The sequence below is a fragment of the Haemaphysalis longicornis genome, unplaced genomic scaffold (assembly GCF_048455015.1).
Source record: "Haemaphysalis longicornis isolate Haplotype H1 unplaced genomic scaffold, Haemaphysalis longicornis Haplotype H1 scaffold_3, whole genome shotgun sequence".
Lineage (NCBI taxonomy): Eukaryota > Metazoa > Arthropoda > Arachnida > Ixodida > Ixodidae > Haemaphysalis > Haemaphysalis longicornis.
This window is the reverse complement of record NW_027526335.1, coordinates 119,963,180-119,983,722: the sequence shown is the minus strand read 5'-3', so window position 1 is coordinate 119,983,722 and position 20,543 is coordinate 119,963,180. Positions and strand designations below refer to the sequence as shown.

Here is a 20,543-nt window from a genome sequence, read left to right as displayed (position 1 = left end):
TTTCTTGGCGGATGAACACAAAAAATGCCGTTATCATAACCATATATAAAGCTTAGATGTGAAAACTTTTACTGCTCCTTCGTTTGGACGGCGGTGCGCAGTATGGCCAATTTCGTGATTTGACAAATACGGCGCTCCTTAAGAACCGCCCATACGCGCATGGAAAAGAAGGTCAAGTATTCTTCGCTACCGAGCGCAAGTAGTCAACATCCACCGTTATCAAATGCAATCATGAAGTTATGACGCGCTCCGAGGTATAACTTCTGCTTTAAAAAAATAAAAGTTCAGCAATCGACGGGCCCCTTAGCGAGGAAAGCCTTTTTTTGTGCAGAAATACATGTTTGGAGTTTATGAGTAGAAAAGATCCGCGTTGAAAAAAAGAGGCGATAAATTACGTATTAGGTCTACTTTTCTGTCCACTAAGGCTAACAGGGAAAAAAAAAACATCACCAGAAGCTACATAGGAAGCACGCCTGCGAACTTTTCAACGCACCCCATTTGTGCGTCGGTTAAAGGAAGACAACAGACCTTGCTGCAGAGTGACGCTGTATTAAACCAGATTCAGCTACAACAACACCATGGAGTCAGAACTTCTAAAAGGTTCATGGTTCGAGCCACGCCGCCGAAAGACTTTCCGGGTACGCTCGCCAAACCCGGAAAAAAACACCCACACAAGAGTGAGTTTAACAGAGAGGACTCCTGTACAAACGATGCTTTAAAAATTCCCACTTTCTCCACTCGTGGCGCTAAAGAAGGTACAGCGGCAGCTGTAGAGCGTTCCTAGGATTCCGCCAAAGTTCTAAGTGGAAGTTGTAGTCTGGAATCAACGAATGGCAGTGCCGAGCTACGACCGTTTTCAAATGCCGATTAAGCGCAACATGAAATTGGTGCGCCAGCAGCAATTAAGTGGAGGCGCTGTGGTTGTCTACGGGGACCCATGATGCGATTCGAGCAACTCTACCTCCTCCCCGCCTTCGTCCCTACGCAATTTCCCAAGAGTCCCTCCAGAAGCGCAAATGGAGATCTCCGATTTCCTTCGCCGAGAAGCGTGAAATGAACGTCGTCGCTGTTTCTGCGTTTCCCCGAACCTCGTCGACCGGGCCGCATCAGGGCGGAAACCAGACGCCTCACTCGCCCGTACACACTTGCTGCCGTCATTTTCGCCTGTCTTTTATGCACTTTTTCGTGCAAGTGGCCAAACTGGTAGCGGCGGCTCTTTCAGAAGAGCTTCGAAGCAGTTTAGGGAGAGCGCAATGGCAGCCTAGTCATAGAAGCCACGTAATTCGCGAATCGAATTGCGAGTGAGTGGCTCAATTGCAGCCTATGGTGTCCTTTTTTTCGATTGACTTAGCCGCACGTCTACATAACGCACAGCCAAGATTACCAACGTGTTCCTTACCGACATTTACATTAAAAGCTCGCAGAGAACCCTTATGTTTACGTGGGAGACCTCCGAATTGTTTATCATACTGGGTTTTTTTTCTGAGCATGTCGATTTTTACCGTGTGTTTATCGCTGATATCGGGGAGCATGCACCGCCTTGCACAGAAATGAAAAAAAAATACGTGGAGTGTCAGTCCCTTTACGTCATATTCATAGCTTAACAGCGCGTATGAGTCACTTGACACCACCGCCGCACGGGAAGCACTGCGATATGAAAAACACAGCATCACATAGAATGCCCGGATGACATCAACAAGGAATGCTTATGGTAGATATTCTTTCCTAAGAAGCGCGACACGCCCCCTTTCTGGAAGGGCGTCTGACGAGGTGACACCATCATTCCGAAGTTGTTTACATGCATTCAAGAGGATGCGCATATATGTGAAGCTTTATAGCGAGAACTCAGGGATACGAATAAAGAGGAACGTTTAGGCCACTTCAGATTTTTGGACGACATTCGCGTGTTCAGTGTGACAACGGTGAACTGCGAAAATTTGTTAGGAACAGTAATGAAAAACCGCCGTCGTAGTTGTTAACATGAATATGGTGATAACGAAAGTAATTCTAAGTAGACTTCGGAAAGTATCGCATTTTAGCCTTCCTAAGAAAAGCTTGAGGCGTCGAATGAATATATCATCATTGGGCCTGTCCAACCTGGTCACACAAGGCCTGAGAGAGACATTCTTGCGGATATTAGCACGGGTAAGCTGCACTCAGCAAACAGTTCGAAGTGTTTGACACTATAGGCTAACAAGTATTTGAGAAGAACTGTATTCACTCACTGCGGGCGATTAGTGATGACGTAAAGGCAGAAATATCGTTTTCCTAAATACCTCGAAACAAATTTCCGGTCAACCCAACCTACTATCGCCAGAAGTATGGCAGGAGTAACGCTTGGAGACAGGAAAGGACCATCTTGAATTCGGAATGATACTTTCGGAGAAAGGCATAATAGGTAGCATTAGGTAAAAGGAATACACTTGTGCCGGATGTGCAATGCAGAAAACCTATAACCGATAGCACATTCGGGCAGCAGAGCATCTACCAAGTCAGACTAGTAGTGAAAGAGGACAAGAAAGCATCACTGATGGAGGAATGAAATTACAAACTTCGGGGTGCAGTGGAGTTAATACGTGGATATGAACAGTCTGAATAGTTTAAACTTTCTTTAAGCTAAAAGTGAAAGCAATTAAAAGAACACCGCATTTTTGCGCAGGCAACTGCCTCTGAATGCACAAAAGGCTTAATTTCCCGATCAGCTTTCTATTGGTAGCTTTGCTAGGCCGGGGTCATTTGATGAGGGCGGATAAAAGGCGGTCCAAGTCCATCTATAATGCGTTAGTTTCTATTGGGGTAAGTTTCCCGTTAATGGGTATACAAACACCTTGTACGAAAGTCAAAAAGTGGAGGGCAAGCTCCCAGAGCGCTGTGTTCTACAGTCCTTTCTTATTTATCCCGTCGCAAGCACTGACGAGCAGCATCGGGCAGGAGCGGTTGGAGGTCAATGGGAAAGGGCGTCGTCCTGCAGTGGACGTGAGTATGCTGCTGCTGCTGATGATGGTGGTGGTGATGATGATGATGATGATGATGATAGTGATGATGATTATTATTATCTGTTTGTATAGCCATCAATATCAAGCCAGATTAACCAAAAAATAAACTTCTCACAAACCTTCCGGCTCGAATGGTCCTATTGCGCAAGTGATTCCGACAGTTGGCAGTTTAGCTTACAGGCGTGCTAAATTAGAAGGATTTGGAGCAATATTTAGGGTAGGTCTAGGTGAAAGTGTTTATTAACAAATTATAGGACCATTCAGCGTTGCTTTTCGCTAACGCTTCGGAAGAGACTGGCGATAAATCCCGCTATTATGAGTTTGGATGCCGCGGTAAGTAGAATTCCCTCACTTTCACATGGTTTTTTACGCCTTGAAGTGAAATTTTATATTGTGGATTCAGTGCTAATGCACTACATTAGCCGTGAATATTTGCATCGTGCAATTCACGGGACATGATGTGCTACCATTGCCAGTCCTAAATTGGTAGGAGTAACGGTATGACTTTTTAGAATACAGCGTCGAAACTTATCGCCATTATATTCGCGCTAACTTTCGCGTACGCCACGCTACGGGACGACGAAAGTGAAATGTCACCCAAAATATTCCCGCCTTATCCCAAAAACAATAAGGAGCGCTTCCAACGCAGTGTGTTTACATCAACTCTGCATTTCGGTGGGCAATACCTAAGCCACCAGGTAAACGATTATTTAAAAAACACACTGCACGGTGATTATTATATCAGGAACCTAAAAGCAAGGTGAACGCCTCTCATGCCACAGGGACGTACACCCAACAGCAGAAGTTCATGGACCACAAAAGCATCAATTTTGAGTTATTTCTCTGGCGCACGGCAGCCCGGAGTACCATGTGCGGTAGTTTTCATTAGTTCAGTACTTATACGACATGTCGCATGCATTATACAGTTTGTGGGGTTGCTCTAGGAAGAGAAATAAACTCAAATTGCCATTTTCAGGGTCCTTAAATTTTTATAGTGTCATCCTAAATAATTACGAGACCTTTTGCTCGTTTTATATGAAAATGTTTCGGCCTGCCGTTACCGAAATCCATAGTTATCGGGTGCCAACCGTATTTCGCGGGGCGGGGTCTCAAAGCCTGACTTTTTCAAGCGGCACAAGATATTTGAACACTTCATTTGAAACGCACACAAATTCTTTATTTACAAAATATATCAGGTTGAAAGTCAGAAATTCAAGTTTCCTTTAACCAAATAAAAATGTTTGAGGAACAACGCTTTGTTGCGTTGTTCCTCAAAGATTTTTATTTGGCGTACACCCTGAAGTGAGTACTAGAAAGGCTGTTTTCCGTGACACCGACCTCACTATCGATATGTTTAAACGCAGTCGTGAACGCTGGCCTTGCATCAGTGCACGGCCTTCAGAAGTTTCATTATACAAAAGCATTTTTGTGAGATTGAACGTACCCGGATCCGCTGGTGTCGATGAAGAAGCAGTGGCGAAACCAAGGTATGATAATTTTAGATTGTTTCTTTGTTGTTCCTCAAATTCTACTTTCCTTCGGAACCGTTATTATCCAGGAGGAAAATATTGTGAAAAACATCTTACCGCCACCAGCGGGATGGTGGTGGTGGTGGCAAAACGTTTATTGAGCTTAAAGGGAAAGGGTATAAGGGCGTGGTTAGCCTCCTAATTACAGGAGGCCTCTTGTCTGGGCTGCCTCCAGTGCGCGCCAAACCAGGGCGACCTGGCCACGGATGTGGGTGTTGGGGGCAGGAGAAGACGAGGTGGTAGGTGTTGAGAGGGATGTGACAATGCGGGCAGTCTGGTGGAAAGAGAGAAGGGGAAATGTGGTATAGAATGATGTGGTTAAAGTAGGTTTCGGTCTGTAGTCGGCGGAGGATGTAGGCCTGTTGGGCGGTGAGGGAAGGGTGGGGGGGGGGGGGCGGGTATCGCCGTCGGGAGTTAGTGTGGTGGGAGAGGATGGAGTTGTACGTGGGGTCGAGAGGTGTCAGGGCTGCTGGGTCGGGGGGTGGGGGAGTTATTTGGTCGAGGCTAGGCGAGGGAAGTGCCCGGGTAATGAGTGCGCGGGCTGCGGCGTGGGCCGCTTCATTCCCTGCCAGGCCGGAGTGGCCGGGGGTCCAGACAATGGATAGGTCAATGTCTTCGGGGAGGCGTTGAAGGAGGTGAATGGCTGCTGGCGGGGCGAGGCCGGCTTGGTAGAGGCGGCAGGCTTGCTGCGAGTCGGTTATTATGGTCAGGTACACTCTAATCCTGGTAACCCATAATGTAACTTCTAAACGGATTTAACCTATAAAATAGAGGTTACAATGAATCCATTTTGATGTTTTCTTTATCCCAGTCCATTCTAAGGGTTACAAGCGTGAAGTTGAAAGCGGTTTATAGGTTACATTAATGATTTATAGGTTACATCAGCAAAATCTGACATGTAACCTCTACGTTGTAACCTATAAAACGCCCTGTAACCTCTAAGAGATGCTCGTCGCACCTTCTCTCCCGGCGGCCGTTGATTTCTCCGTTGCATGACGGGATATAGAGAAATGGCGGCGCCGGCAGGCCCGGTGGCCGCGTTTTCGCGCCACTCGAGCCTTTTAACCGCTGTGATACCCCTACGATTAAGCGAGGATTGCTGTTACAAGACTTATTTGTCGGCGTGAGTCGCGGAGGCTGCGGCGAGCCCATTTGTGACTGGCAGTGCTTCACGGCCCGTTCTTCTACGACCAGCAGCAAGTTCGCATGTTGGACCAATGCCCCGGCGCCAGTGAAAGCGAACTCGGTGAGTATATTCCCGTAACGGTTTCCGTATTTTCATTGGATGTATCTTTTCGCTGGGGGCTTTTCAATTTAAAATTGCAGCATTCGAGAGGGATTTTCGTTACCTGACTGGTTGCTTCGCTGGACGTTTTCTGTTGTCCGCGACGGGAATTGAATGAAATCACGGGCTTGCGTTCGTTGCGTCAGACTAGAGGGGACGATCGCGAAAGCGCAAATAACGGCGCCCGTGACCTGCTTTCTGCTCTGTTTGCGCGCCTTCGTCATGTGTTGAGCGTTTTGTTTACGCTGTTCGCTGCATCGGGCGCACTTGACCAGTAATTGGCCCATGTAATTGTTAGGTAGCTCTGTTTGAATAATTGAATTTTTTCCCATTAAAGTCTTATATTATCGCGCTATTCTCTGGGTATTATCATTTTGTTTCAGTCGTCGGGAAATGTTCATTTTTCTCGCTGCATATATTCGAAATGGTGTCCATTTTATTGGTCTTGTAGTAATATATCCGGATAAACACAAGCTGTGTGCTGCAGAAAAGTAGTCCACTAAATGCTGCCCGAAATTTCTAAACTCACTTTTGTCCAGCACAAGCCTCTTTTTTGTGAAAGTTTGCCTTACGGCCCAATAAAAAGTTTTCGTATGTACAACACTCTTCATTTTTTTCATTCTTTTCCTTGAGTGGGTAAATTTGGTGTTAGTCATTTTGAGACAGCGGGCCATTTCCACCATGTTAAGTGGTTTATTATTCTCATTCGCACAAATCAGTCGTTTATTTATTCGCGTGGTATTGCAAGGCAAATGATTGTCTCGCGTGATCCTAGTGTAGTGCAGTAAAGCGACTTTACAGAATGGTGGTATGTATGAGCCAGCATGCAGGCTGCTTGATTGTTGTTTTTTGATGATACAGAAATTGTGACGAATTACACAGAGACAGGTGCAGGTGTAAAAATGGGTTCTGCACCCTCATCGGATCCTGGCTGTTCAAAAAGTGTGGTTGCATCTGGCTACCTATGCTATGACTTATCGGTACTACTGTTTTTTCTTGCAGGCAGTGTTCCTTGAGCTGACAACCAGGACTCCCCTGCGCATGACACAAGTTGAAATGAAGTCTGATTTCAGCGGAAACAACGGTATGAAAATGCAATAACTAAAACACATTCATTCCAATATTCTTTGTAAAGATGGCACCCAGGCCTGCACAGACAAAATAATGATTCACTTGTAAAAATGCGAGGCCTTTCTTCAAGTGTTATGATGTTATATTTCGTATATTATTTTGCCTCATATTTAGTGACTCTTTCTATCAGTTCGCTACTACATGAACGTTATGAATTCACATAACGATTTCCTCAGCATGGCGCTTTGTAGTGTTTCAGCAACTCTAGCTATTCTATAAGATGCGTGGTTTTGCAGAGCCAACAAGAACTCTTTTTCTAAAATAGCTCTGTAAGAAATCTCCAGTTGTTAGTGAGTGCTTGTGCTGTGTTCTTTTCTTCGTCTTGTCAAGTTTGAGGTGTTCTTTCATTATGAATGTATACCAACTGCCCAGCTCTAAAGCCTATTACATTTTAACCCAAATAACCCTTCGAGTCATTACAGGTACAGACCTCCTTGGAATTCCACTTGAAGATCGCTGCAAGTTCTATATGTATCCTCTCCCACAACACATCTGGACTAAGAAAAAACGTAAGTTGGCGATTCCTTTTTACTGATAGCCGAGGAAGAAACCACCGATAAGAACACTTTACTTAAATGAAAAACGTTTCGGCTTCCACGTGGGATCCTTGTTCAAAATGAAACTGCCAGTACAAGGGGGGGGGGGGAGGGAGGAGGATGTTTAAGTACAGCTAAAAATGTGACGCAGGTGGCGTCAGCATCGTGAAAGCACGTTTCCTGGGTTTAGTGCGACGTTCGCTGTGTTGCGTGTATCACTGATTCCCCATGAAGGCGCGGAAATGTTTTTGTTTTCTCTTTTGCAAATGTATGTCAGTTTATCTCGAAACCCAATGTTTCTGCCTGTTCTGGGTGAGCATGCAGAAACATTTCGCGAGATATACTGGAACACGGCACGATTAAAATTCGGGAAGGTTGGACAGTATGACTATAGTGGCCTCGCGTTGTTCTGCACAATGCGGCCAAATTACTCTGTGTAACGATTACTGAAATGATGTCAAATTATTAGGAAAGGCCGTAAATCACTCCTCTGGTGTGGCCTTTCATTTCATTCTCTGGGCTCCGTCTTCATTTCTGTGCAACATATTTTTCGTACTTCACATGCCTGTGGTTTGGTGTGAGGGGCTTATGGTTGCACTGGATTTTGTTCTTTTTCTGAAATTTTCTGTAGATGGCTCTTCAAGGTAGGGAAATCCAAGTGACGGCCCCTCACATATATACCTCCATCTGCGGCAGCAGGGAACAAGGTGACGGCGGGAAATCTTCAGCGTGCCCTGATTTTGTGCCTGCTTGTGTACTACGTTAATTGCGAGGCTTATCTCTGAATTTTTCCAAGCGCCTTTTTTCGTGCAGGAAATTATAGACCCCATTTAAAGTTTGTCCAAAAGACAGATTGCAATCGGCCTAGGAACTTGTTAGTGCTGCATAAAAAACGATAACTTGGCGTGGGAATCAAAACTCAGTTGGAACTGTAAAGAGGAACCTATAATATTAGACTGAGTGAAACAGAGAATGTAGGGAACATAGCCATAAACACTGCTTTGTATGAAAAAGTGAATTTGTAATAAATGTTCTTTCTACTTTCCCACATTCTGCGTTTTTTCTGTGGGGAACCATGACAAGAACGCTGTACTGGGAAAGTCCACCCCTGAGAACCATCTTATAAATGTAGCTCAAACTCGAATTCGTCTGAAATTGTTCAATGGCAGTATCCAAACAATTTGAAATGCTTTGCATACATCCGTGCAAATATTGAGGTAAAGAATTTGTGTATTTGGCCATGTTTGTGAAGCTGCTCACGCAACATTTATTAAATAGGTTTAATAAGGATATATGGATAAACCGAATTTTACCTGGAAGTCTAAAGCAACATAGGAAACACCAATTCCCACAGGAATCCGCACTCGTCTAATACTCATTAAGGAACGATAATAACGTTGGGGTGGTTCGCAGCTTTGCTTTGTAATAAATAGCCCACAGGTGTTTCATAATAATAAATGTGAATGTTCAAAACTACTGATGCCAAACTTCTGGAAATGTGCTCCTGTTAAATGCGCAAATATGTGTGCATGTACTGCAATTCTCTTTTGATAATCATGGCCTAGGTTGTCAGACAAGAATTTTTGGCTTAAGGCTATGTTATCATAACTTTGGCGTCCTTTTGAAGTATGCTATCAAGTGCATGTTTCCACTCAAGCTTGGTTTCACTAAAGCCTAATGTTGTTTAACTAAAGCTCAATTTACCAAAAGACCTATCATGCATGTTTGAAATTGATAGTGGTTTCTTAAATGGTACAAAGCTGATGCAAACATCAAATTTAGTTATGCCTGTTTATAAGACTTAAGCGTTGCCAATACTCACGAAGATTTTTGGGTGACAACCTGGGTAACGATTATCGAACAAGTATTGTAATGCATATATATTAAGACAACATTTTCAAGCTTTTTGGAACTGCTGTTTTAGGAATTATAAAAGTAACTTCTCTTTTAGCCCCAGCCGTGTGGCCGGCAGTTCATTCAAGGGACGAAGAAAGGACACCCGACGCAAAAGTTTAGACGGCGCAATGGACAGCATGGTCGCACATATCTTCCACTAAGGCAATGTTTGTTTACCACGCGGGAAAGGCGCCTTGGGGGTGTCGCCACAGCGGCGCCGGCGAAAGCGCGCATCGCGCGCAACATCACACCTTCCAATTTTTGTGGCCTTGGACGGCGGTAGATGTAACTTATATAAAGGTATACATGCTGAAAGCTGCAAAGTAACCGATAACTGCGTAACCCTTACGTGTATACGTATATAAAGGTTACGAAGATATAGGTTACATTTGTACCTTATAAATTATAGGTTACAAAAATTCGAAAATGTATACCTCTATTAAGGGTTACCCAGCTTAGAGTGTAGGGTTGGTGACAGTGGGTCAGGGCAGCGTGGGCGATGGCGAGGGACTCGGCGGTGAGCGTGGGGATGTGGCGGTAGGAGGCCGCGGTGGGGAGGCGGCCCTCGTTGTTTACGACTGCGATGGTGGTGCTGTGGCGGGTTGAGGACTGCGCTATGTCGGTATAGCGGGTGTTGGGATCCGAGCCGTAGCGTTTTTCGAGGAATCGGACGCGGGCGTTGCGGCGGCCTTGGTTGTAGATGGGGTGCATATGCTTGGGGACGGGAGGTATGTGGATGCGTTGACGAATGGAGAGGGGAATACGTTGGGGCGCGTGTGGGGGGTGCAGGGGCCGTGCGTCCGATGACCTGAAGTACCCGTCGACCAGCCGGTGTGAGGGAGAGTCGGTGCAGGTGGGAAGTGCGTTGGGCTTCCAAGATTTCTGTGAGGGTATTGTGGAGGCCAAGCTGGAGAAGGCGTGTGTTGGAAGTGTAGGTAGGGAGGCCTAAGGCTGCTTTGTAGGTCTTGCGGATCAGAGCGTCCAGCTTGTTAGCTTCCTGTGTCTTGAGGTTGACGAAAGGGCAGCAGTATGTAAGGCGACTGATGAGGAGGGCTTGAACGAGTTTGCAAGTTTCGGTTTCTTTGAGGCCGTAGGTGGAGCCGCGGATGCGTCGAATGAGGTGCGTAAGTTGGGTGATTGTTTTGTGGAGCTGTGGGAGAAGAATTGCGCCGGAGCCGTCGTAGTGGAAAGGAACGCCGAGTACCCGAAGGGTGGTGACTTGGGGAATGGGAGAGCCGTGGATGGTCACTTGTGGGTCCGGGGTGGGCTGTGGGGGGCGGCCGCGGGTGCGGGCTCGGAGAACGAGGGGGGCAGACTTGCTTGGTTCGACCGTTAGGCCTCTGGGGTGGAGGTAGGCGACAGTGGTGTCGATGGCTTGCTGGAGGGCGTCTTGTTGCGCGCCGCTGGAGCCACTGGTAGTCCATATAGTGAGGTCATCGGCATAAAGCGCATGGTGGATACCGGGGATGGCATTCAGGAGACTGGGGAGGTGGAGGAGGGCGATGTTAAAGAGTAAGGGGGAAATAACGGAGCCTTGCGGTGTGCCTTTGGCAGGGGTGTTGAAGGTAGGGGATTGGATAGGGCCGAGCCGGAGGGTGGCAGTGCGGTCCCGCAGGAACGCAGAGACGAATTGGTAGGCGCGGTGGCCGCAACCGGTGTGATTGAGGTTATCGAGGATGGCTTGGTGCGTAACGTTGTCGAAGGCCCCTTTGGCATCGAGGGTGAGGAGTGTTTTGGGGGTGTCGCGGCTGAGGTGGTCGAGGAGCTGTTCTTTAATTTGTATTAGGACGTCTTGGGTGGAGAGATGTTGGCGGAAACCGAACATGGTAAGGGGGTACAGGTTACGGTCTTCGAGGTAGGTGGAGAGGCGCTGATGAACTAGGTGTTCATAGATCTTGCCGAGGCAGGAGGTGAGGGCGATGGGTCGGAGGGTGGTGGCGGAGACTGGTTTTTTGGGCTTGGGGATAAGGGTGATGTCTGAGTGGCGCCACTGTGAGGGGTACGTGCCGGCTTCCCAGTTGCTGTTGTAATAGGTGAGGAGGTCTTCAAGGGTGTCGCCCGGGAGGTTGCGGACAGTTCTATAGCTAATGTGGTCTCTGCCCGGGGTGGTGTTGCGGGTGAGGTGGGCAAGAATGGCGTGGAGTTCGGTCATGGTGAAGGGGGGGTCCATGTCGGCGTTGGGGGTCCGGTGTATTGAAGGTTCGGGGCAGGGGGATGAGTGACCGGATCACCAAAGAGATGCTGCCTGATGGTGCGGAGAAGCTCGCGAGGGGGTTGCGAATGGTTGCGGATGAGTTGATGGATGCGGTGCATTGATTGACGTTGAGTAGAGTGGTTGTCCAGTAGGGAGCGGAGGAGGTGCCAGGTCTTGCGGGTGTGGAGGGTACCTTGCAGGCGGGTGCAGAAGTCCCGCCAGTTTTGGTTGTGAAGCTGGCTGGAGTACGTTTGGATCTCTTGGTTCAAGCGGGCTATACGTTTCCTGAGGGTGTGGTTGTGGCGCTGGCGCTTCCATCTTTTAGAAAGGCCCCGACGGGCATCCCACATGTGGAGGAGGTGTGGATCAGCCGCCGGCGTGGCGTCTGTGAGGGCTATAGATTGAGTGTGGGCGCAAACCCTCTGTTCTAGGGCCTGTGCCCAGTGGTCCAGGTTGTCGCCAATGGGTGGTAAGGAGGTGGGATCCTTGCGAAAGTTGGGCCAGTTCGTGAGGTGTGCGGTGCCTCTGCGGAGGGGTTTGTGAACGAAGGGTACGCGGAGAGTTACGAGATAGTGATCGCTGCCGAGGTTTTCGTCAAGCCGGTGCCACTGGGCTGTGGGGCAGTGTCTGGTGAAGGTCATATCGGGTATGGTGTCACGGCTAACGCTATTGCCGGTTCTAGTCGGGATGGTTAGGTCGTTTTGGAGGACGAGGTGATGACTTTGGCTGGCCCGGAGCAGCGCGGTACCCTTCTTTGAGGCGTAGCGGTAGCCCCAAGTCACGTGGGGGGCATTGAAGTCACCAAGGACAAGAAGGGGGTGGGATCCAGCTATCTGTGCCGCTTCTTGAAAGAGGGTTTCTATGGTCTTGAGGTGGTCGTTGGGGGGGGGCTGTAGATGTTGAGGATGTATACGCTCGGGCGTGTGGGGCGAGTCGAGATGATTTCGACGAAGGTTGGGGGATGGTTTGGCTGAGGCGGTGCGGTTGTGCCGGGTGGGAGTTATGAACGAGGATGGCCGTGCGTGATTGGGGATCTTGCGTGAAGGCGTTGTATTGTGATAGGCGGGGGGTGGAGGTGTTGGTTTCTTGCAGGGCGATGGCATCGGGGGGGTCGTTTTGGGTGAAGAGGGAGAGTTGATGACGTTTGCTGTTGAACGAGCGGCAGTTCCATTGATAGACAGTTATGGTGTCAATGGGGATGTTAGGCATGATACGGGTGGTGCTTGGGTTTCTTGGGGGAACTATCAGTCGAAAGGGACAGGCTGTCCGGGTTGCGTTGGAGGGTGAGTTCGAATTTGGCTTGGCGTTCTGTGAGAAGTTGGAAGCTCTTGACGAGAGGAGCATGGGTTTGGGCTTGGGCGTTTAAAACTTTTGCTAGGGCATCTTCAATTTGGGCGGCCATGCGTGCACTGACAATTTCAGTTACACGTTCGATGATGCGGTCCTCGGAGAGGGGGGGAGGGATGGGCTGGGGAGGGGGGAGTCGCATGAGGGTGTCAACTTGTTTTTTAAGTTCGTTAAGTTGTGTTTGGAAGTGTTGTTGGAATTTTTCGAGGGCGGCGGTGAGTGGGTCGGGAGAGGAAGAGGGGTGAGACGGGTTAGGGGGTGGTGATGTAGGAGCAGTGGGAGGCGCGAGTAATTTAGCTGACCAGCTCACCTGTGGCAGGGGAGGCCCGGTAGGGTGTTGGTTGAGCGATGCCTGCGGTGGCGGGAGCGGCGGGAATTCGTGGGCATCGGTGTTCGGTCGGCTCGAAGTCTTGGTCAAGTCAAGCGGGCGCTGCTTAGATGGTGGAGGAGTGGGTCGGTAGCGCTTGGGGCAGTCGCGGTGGGCCGTTGGGTGGGGTCCGTCGCACAGCTTGCAGCGAGGAGTGCAGGTGTGTTGCGGTGTCGGATCGCGAGTGCCGCAGCTGTGGCACCGTGGCTTGTCGGGATGCGGGCAGACATCTTGGCGGTGCCCGATATCGCCGCAACATGAGCAGGTTTGGAGGGCTCGGCGGTATGGTCGGCAGCGGATCATTTCGCAGTCAAACTTAATATAGTAAGGAATGCGGGTTCCGGTGAAGGTGAGGAGAGCGGACCTGGTTTTGCCCATAATGCGGGCATGGATGAGGTACGGGCGGTTCGTAGCCGTGAGTTCTATAAGTTGCTCCTGAGTGAGACCCTCAGGGACTCCGTGAATTACGCCACGTGCAGTGCCTGGCGGGGGCTTCATGTAGGCGGTGACAGCGTAGCTGGTCTGGCGGAGAGTTAGTTCGGTTATTCTGGAGAGTCGGTCGGCCAGATGGGGGTCGGAAGTACCAGCCACGATGAGGTTGGTGTTGGGTTGCGCTTGGAGGGTGACGAGGGTGCGGAAGGTCGAGTCGGGTATGTTACTTGCGGCGGCGAGACCTCGCGCTAGGTCGCTGGTCGACCAGTCGCCGACACGAAGGCCATCATGTGGGCGGACGACAGTGAGGTAGTGGGTCGGCGGGAAGCGCGGTGGTGGTATGGTACGCACCGCTTTTGGAGGCGTCTCGGTGGCAGGGGGTAACGTGGGCGTAGATGTTGACGGCTTCTTTCGGCGTGCGTAGATGACCTCCATCCAGGGGTTCGGGCGGGGGCACGTTCGGCCGCTGAGGTGGTCATAGTCCATTTGTTGAGCGGCGTCTTCTTCGATTGAGGTGGCGGGCGGCGGGTTGGTGCTTGGCGGCGGGAGATCGACGCCGGCGTCGGCAGGCGTAGGTTCACTATGGGAGTCGGAGCCCGTTTCCATCTCAGTGGAGGCGGCGGGTGGCATGTGTTGCACGTGCTGCGGTGGCGTGGCGGAGGGCGCGAGCAGGTGTTCTTGCTGCGGCATGGCTGGAGAGCGGCCGCTCGTGCTAGGCCTGAAGGTAGGCCCAGCAGCGGCGGTGACGCTGGCAGACTTCGCGGTTGGCTTGTGTCGCTGCTGATGGTCGGAGTGGGCTAAGCGTGGTGTCCGTCGGTTCCTGAGATGCTTAGGAATCGATCGGTGTTGGTGGCTAGCGCGTGCACGTCGAGTGATCGCGTATAGAAGGCGAAAAGCGGGAGACAAAACGAGGCGCGGGCGCCTGTGTCGGCCCCCTGGCGGCGATCCCCACCAGCGGGAAAAGAAAAAATTTTTTTTTTCCACCAGCGGGAAAAGAAAAAAAACAAATTAATCTTATTCCCCAAGTGGCTACCTTTGTGCATTCTTCCGCAATCGACTGTTCCTTGAATTCGCCCCAGTTCACCATTAGGTACGGGAAACTTAAATCTTATGGACAGGTTTGTTTGAATAATGTTGTAAACTATCGAAATAATTTAGCGCAAAGAACTGCTTCAAAGCAGGCAATTTGCTTTCTCATGATCGAGCAAACAGTCCCTGGCTGCAATATTCCCGTTTTTATTCCACAAAGGAGCCAGCTTTATCTATGTGTAAAGAGAGCCTTCCTTGCATCAGCCGGTTCAGAGACCGGTCGCGAGCAAATATTAGACATCGGTTTCCCACCCGCAGACGAAGAAGCGCCTTTGCAACGCGTTCGAGAGGACCCCTCAGTGCTTCAGAAAGTTATTGAATACGCACGAACCAGTGGTCTCTACAAGTTGTTGTAATAACCTGGACCGATACCTACAAACAATCTTCGCACCTATCTCTTCACGATTTTGGTGAACTATATGTTCATGGGCTTGAAAATGCTATCCACCATTTCAAGTGATTTAACCTTGAACAGTGTTCGTTTTTTCGATTATTCCCTCCTTCCTTCGTGTCCCTCTCCTTCCCCAACAGGGCATTCATGCCTCCTCTGATAATACAGGCATTCCTCCTGCTCCACCCCGCGGTTGTTTTCACTGCCGCAGGTTGTAATTATCCCGTTGTATGCAAACCGCGGACGGCACAAAACTTCATCGCGGGCCGCAGGGGTTCCGCGTCCCGTATATTGACCATCCGCGATATTAACTGCCGATGCAGCCCGGATGTAAAGTTGGAGTTCCCGTGTAAACACTTCCGTGGAAAGCATTCTGCTTTTAACCGCTTGTTTTGTTCGTTAAAGGGGCCATGAAGATAATATTCAAGTTTGGTTGATTCTAAACATTGCCTCATTAGAATAACAGTGACACCGCCTCTAACGGAAACTTTACTGAAATAAGCTGAATAATGAGGAAAACTGAGAATATGCACGCGACGGAATAGCTGCTTTTCGGCACTGAACTTATGACGTATTATGGGCAGCTCGCTGCGAATGGTTGAGGGTGACAAAATCCAACGCTAATTGAAGGGGAATTATAGGCTTGTAGAACAAGCCAGTAGTGCTCAAATTTAGGGCTCATTCATTTTATAGTAGTTAGAATGGTGGGTATACAACGGAAGTAACGAACGAACACGTAGACATAAAAGCATCAGTGCGTACTAAGCGCACTATGCCGGCCGTGCCTGCACAGCAGTCCGGCGCGTTGGGCTTGTCTGACACGACACTGGCCAACTGACACAAGCGACATTGTCTTACGTGACCTTTTTTGTCGAGCATGCGGGATATTTCCCGGAATGATAGCTATCAACCATAAAAAAAGTGTGTGAGGCAAAAATCTAGTCATAAGCCAATCGAGTCCACACACTGGTCCTGAGCGGTATCCTAGGGCTACCTGGGAGGACGGATGGTAAACATGGCAACAAAAAAAGAGTTTCGCCGTTTGCTACGGCCTTAGTTTGCATACTAAAATTCGTTTTAAAAACTTGCCCTGGAAGCGTCATATCTGGCGTCACGAAACACACTCAGCAGTTGTAAAATTGATATTTTGGCTTTAATTGTGTAATTTCTCTTAGATAAAGCATCGTTTGCCGCCAGAAAAACGCTGCTGGGAGCTATAAACACAAAATTTTTGAAATAAAAGAAATTGATATTTTGTCTTCAAGGCCCCTTTAAAATTATTTATGGTGCGTGGGTTACTTCACCGCTGCAGATCTTAACGTACAGCATCATTTAGATTTCCGTAATTAGATGACTACAGCGCATATGAATTATGCGCACAAACCTGCTTTTACCACCGAAAGTTTTCACATCTGAGATATAAATCTATCCCCCTGTTCTCATCCCTCTCTAAATGAGCCGATGTGCAACTAGGAAGTGACGTCAATAAGAAAGGCGCCGGTCGGTTAGAGTAGACACGCACGTGGTTCGCGATTTTTCTTGCTTTCGAAAATGCTGATGCGTAAATATTTTATTGCCGCAAAAAATGTTCTTTTACATCCCTTCCTGTTGCTTGTGGTGACAAAACGGGCCAATGTGAACACAAGTATAAAGTGATCCAGAAACTAGCACTGCAGCCCCTGTCGCCCAACAAATAATTCGGCGTCCTCATAAACTGAAAATAGTTGAAGCGTTCATTCGTTGGGCCCACAAGCTAAACTTAGATATATCATCCGTTGACGTAGTTTTCAACGCTAGCGTCATTTTATGGAAGGTTATCGTGGACGTCTCTTCGCAAGTAAACCTTTGCGGGTTGTGCGATATGTACAGCATCGGTTTTTCTGCGTAGCAGACAGAATACTGCTGCAAGCGATGTCGCACAGTTATTTAGTTGTACATTGGTTTCTGTGAGGTGTCAGCTATCTCGCTGTGTTTTCTACGAAAAAGAGTACGTTCTCGAAAATGCGTCGTGTTGCCACCAAGTGGGAAGCAGTGGAAGCCTGAGTTTATATACCTTAACAAGTATTGCTTTAGAAACTTGTGCTGCCCCCATAAAAAAACCGTGCCTACAATCATGAGCAAATGAAACGCAAACACGAAAATATGAACCGGGTCATGGAAAATTGAAAAATACTGTTCGCCAAGGCCCAAGAATGGCGCGCTACGGCTATATTTGGAAATTCCCATCCCTGAACTTTGTTTTTGTAACTTTACCACGCGTCGTTTTGACTTGCATGAAAGGAAATCGCACTATTTCTGCATTTTGGTTCCTATTTTTATGTTCGCCTTTCATTTGCTCATGACTGTATATACCCGTGTTTCGGCGTGCTTGTTTCCGCAAGAAAAGTAATTCTGAACATCATTCATATCATAAACAACAATGAGTGTTTTAACTACCGTCACTAAATCGGCCTTTTTTTTTTTTTTTTTTTTCAAACAATCGAGCGGCCTGTAGGTTGCAGGACCAAACAGGACGTCATTAGTCCGCAAAACACGCCTGCGGGTTAATTCTACTCTGTGTAGGTAGAAGCTGCAGCAGCCTGGTCAACTGATTTTCTGCTGCCTCTGTCGCTTTTTACGAGAAAGAACTTAGTCTCGTAAATGTCTGTATGTCAAGTGTGCGCAAAAGCTTATACAACTGTTCTTCTTCAGCAGCAATTAGGGTTTTATTTTCATCTGCTGCGTATTAGTCATTTAAAACAAATGATTTGAAATCCTACCTTAGGCTTAGCCCATACTTGACGTAGCTTGCAGAAATAAATTACCACTCTCCTATATTTATTTTACCCATGCGGCTGTACATAGCCAGAAGCATTACCGAAAGTGCTGGTGAGGTCATTTTTTCTCGCTTTGGTGTTATCCCTCTTCATGTGTACCAACGTTATTATTCCTTTTTTCTCCCTCAAGAAACCAGAACTTAGGCAACGCACCATATTTATTCCTCACAAATGTTTCGCATTGGCCGCTTTACCTCCCTTTCAGGAAGAATGCCTCCCCTTCTGGCCGCAAATAAACTCTCTCTCTCGCTCGCTCCCTCTCTCCTACTATTGGCACCTAGTCACCATCCGCAAAAAAAAGAGAAACACTCAAATGTTAATTTCCTTGAGCCGCGTCGCTTGAAGAAGCCATTTGTGTCAATTATTTACGTCTTAAAGCAACAAACAGATCGGATTGCACTGCTGGAATCAACTGAAATGGCTTCTTTTATTGTCGTAATTTCCAAGAGTTAAGCCATTTTTGCCCTTCTCCGTTTCAGTTTCTTTTGAGTGTACTCTAATTAACGACAATCCTTTAGTACTAGCGAATGGGCTGCAGGTTTTCCTAGACAATTATTACGAATAACATTGGCCTAACTGGCTTCTTGGCAACACTGTACTCGGACGGATGATTCGATGGGGAGTAATGAGGAGCGTCCGTGTCCCATTCATGGAACAGTTTTAGGAAGTGTTTCCGGTCACGCCTTTCGTCAAGCCAGTTAGGATTTGCTGGTAGCCGTACACAACTGGACGCATCCCGTGACGTTCCTGTAATGGGCCACGCACCTTCCAATACTACCTCAGATGATCGTTTCACCGTCTTGTCTGTATGTATTTCGTGCGTGTATGGGTATGTCGTTTCGGCATTAAAGCATGGGTCGTTGTCATCCCCATCTGGCGTAGCACGTCACGCAACGTGTCGCACTGGCTCTCTCATCTCGATAAAGTTGGACGAGAAATTGTGGGCGCCCCGAGGGGATGCAGGGTGGTTAGAGGATTGTTTCGCGTGAGTGCGAGTAAAAGCGTCTCTTATGTATGTAGCCGTACACGTCTGCGCGGAAGTGCGCGCATCAAGTAGAATAAAGTTAATAGAAGTGAATGTGGTGCCTCAATAAAAATCACGTCACGCGGCCACAAGGCGAGCAGAAAAATTTATTTGCCGGGTTGATTGACGATTTCTATGTACTTTGTTTGCATATTAAAGGTAACTTCGTTTACCGCTGCTGGTGAAAATTAAAGAGAGAGATAGCTCTTTGAGGTGAACTGCAAACGAGATGACTAGATAGGCTGTGCCATAAGAAACACTTGGAAAGGTGGCTCTGTTTTCAGTATTAATCATGTTTTCGAAAACAAGTACAACTCAAAATTTTACAATTTAGAATTCCACCTGCCCGTTACGACAATGTGCATCGTTGTCTAAATTTTGAACACTGTGATGCTAAGTGCCACAATTAAATTCAAGAAATGAGGGTAGTCTAGAGGTTCCGTGCTCATCTCTCATTCTGAAGTACGCTGGTTTGAATCCAACCCAACGAAAATATATCCCCTCTTTTTTTTTCAACTCAATTAGTTGCTTTGTATACGTGAGTTTCCCTGAGAATTCAGGCATCATTTCGAGCGTCCATTGACCCTGGCGCTTTTAAACCTTTCAGCAGTTGGCCATTTGTGCCGTGCGTTGGGAATTTCACGTAACTATTTGTCGGCCATTTTCTGTACCGCGGATCCCATATTTCCTATCAGCATGGTTATTCAAGGATGTTGCTTTGATAAAACCTAATTCCTTCGCCTCCTCTCGTTTAATAAAGCCGCGGGAATTCGGTGCTGCTTTCCCCCGGGAGAACACGCATACCTTAGCCGGGAGCGAAGAGCCGCCAAAATGAAGGGAAAAACGTAAACTTGGGCTCGACATGCCATGCGCCGAACTGAAAAAGATGGGACCACTGGGATAAAGGGTTGGCTATAGATAACACAGGATTGGACGTCAAGAAAGAACAATAACCCGATAGAAGAATGAGCTAAGGAAATTGGGTTCCCAAGATTACATTCGCCATGCACAGAACGGATGGAACAGCCTGATAATGGCCCTTTTTCCGGCGTGCAGACTTGTTTTCACCTTTATTCTGGGTACTTGTCATTGAGCGCCGTCTTGCATAGCAGTCGAGCGACATTCTCATGGTGCTGCTGAAGAATTGGCTGGCTGTACATTCGGGCCTAAGCGAGTATGACAAATGTTTGCTTTGAGCGAACTGTCCAATGAATTGTGCGATGAACGAAAAACGTGGCCACAAAGGCATATAAAAGACAAGTACACGCAGCCGAAGTAAGGAGTAACGGGATCGGTGGAAGTGATTGATCTTACTATAGCGCTAGAGTGATCTTGCTAGTGCGCATGTCACATCTCAGTGTTTTATTACTTTCTTTGCTGGCTTAAAGGCTGCGCTTGCAGCCCGGCCAGTATCCCAGCCCGATACATTCGACAAGTCGATTGCTGCCGTCCCGCGCTGCCTCGGTCTTCGTGTCACGGCATGTCTACTAGAAGTGGTGTCAGCGTCAGT

At 48.0% G+C, this 20,543-nt stretch overlaps 1 protein-coding gene and 1 long non-coding RNA gene across 2 annotated transcripts in view; one reads left to right on the top strand and one right to left on the bottom strand.

The window, feature by feature from the left end:
* The window catches only part of LOC144175047 (gonadotropin-releasing hormone II receptor-like), a 201,703-nt gene that overhangs the window by 109,849 nt on the left and 71,311 nt on the right, over nucleotides 1-20,543 (bottom strand). The gene's annotated exons all lie outside the window — the stretch shown is intronic.
* LOC144173403 (uncharacterized) lies at nucleotides 5,434-7,450 on the top strand. Its single transcript, XR_013323254.1, has 3 exons — nucleotides 5,434-5,771; nucleotides 6,813-6,894; nucleotides 7,364-7,450. It is a non-coding gene; the product is annotated as an uncharacterized LOC144173403 (long non-coding RNA).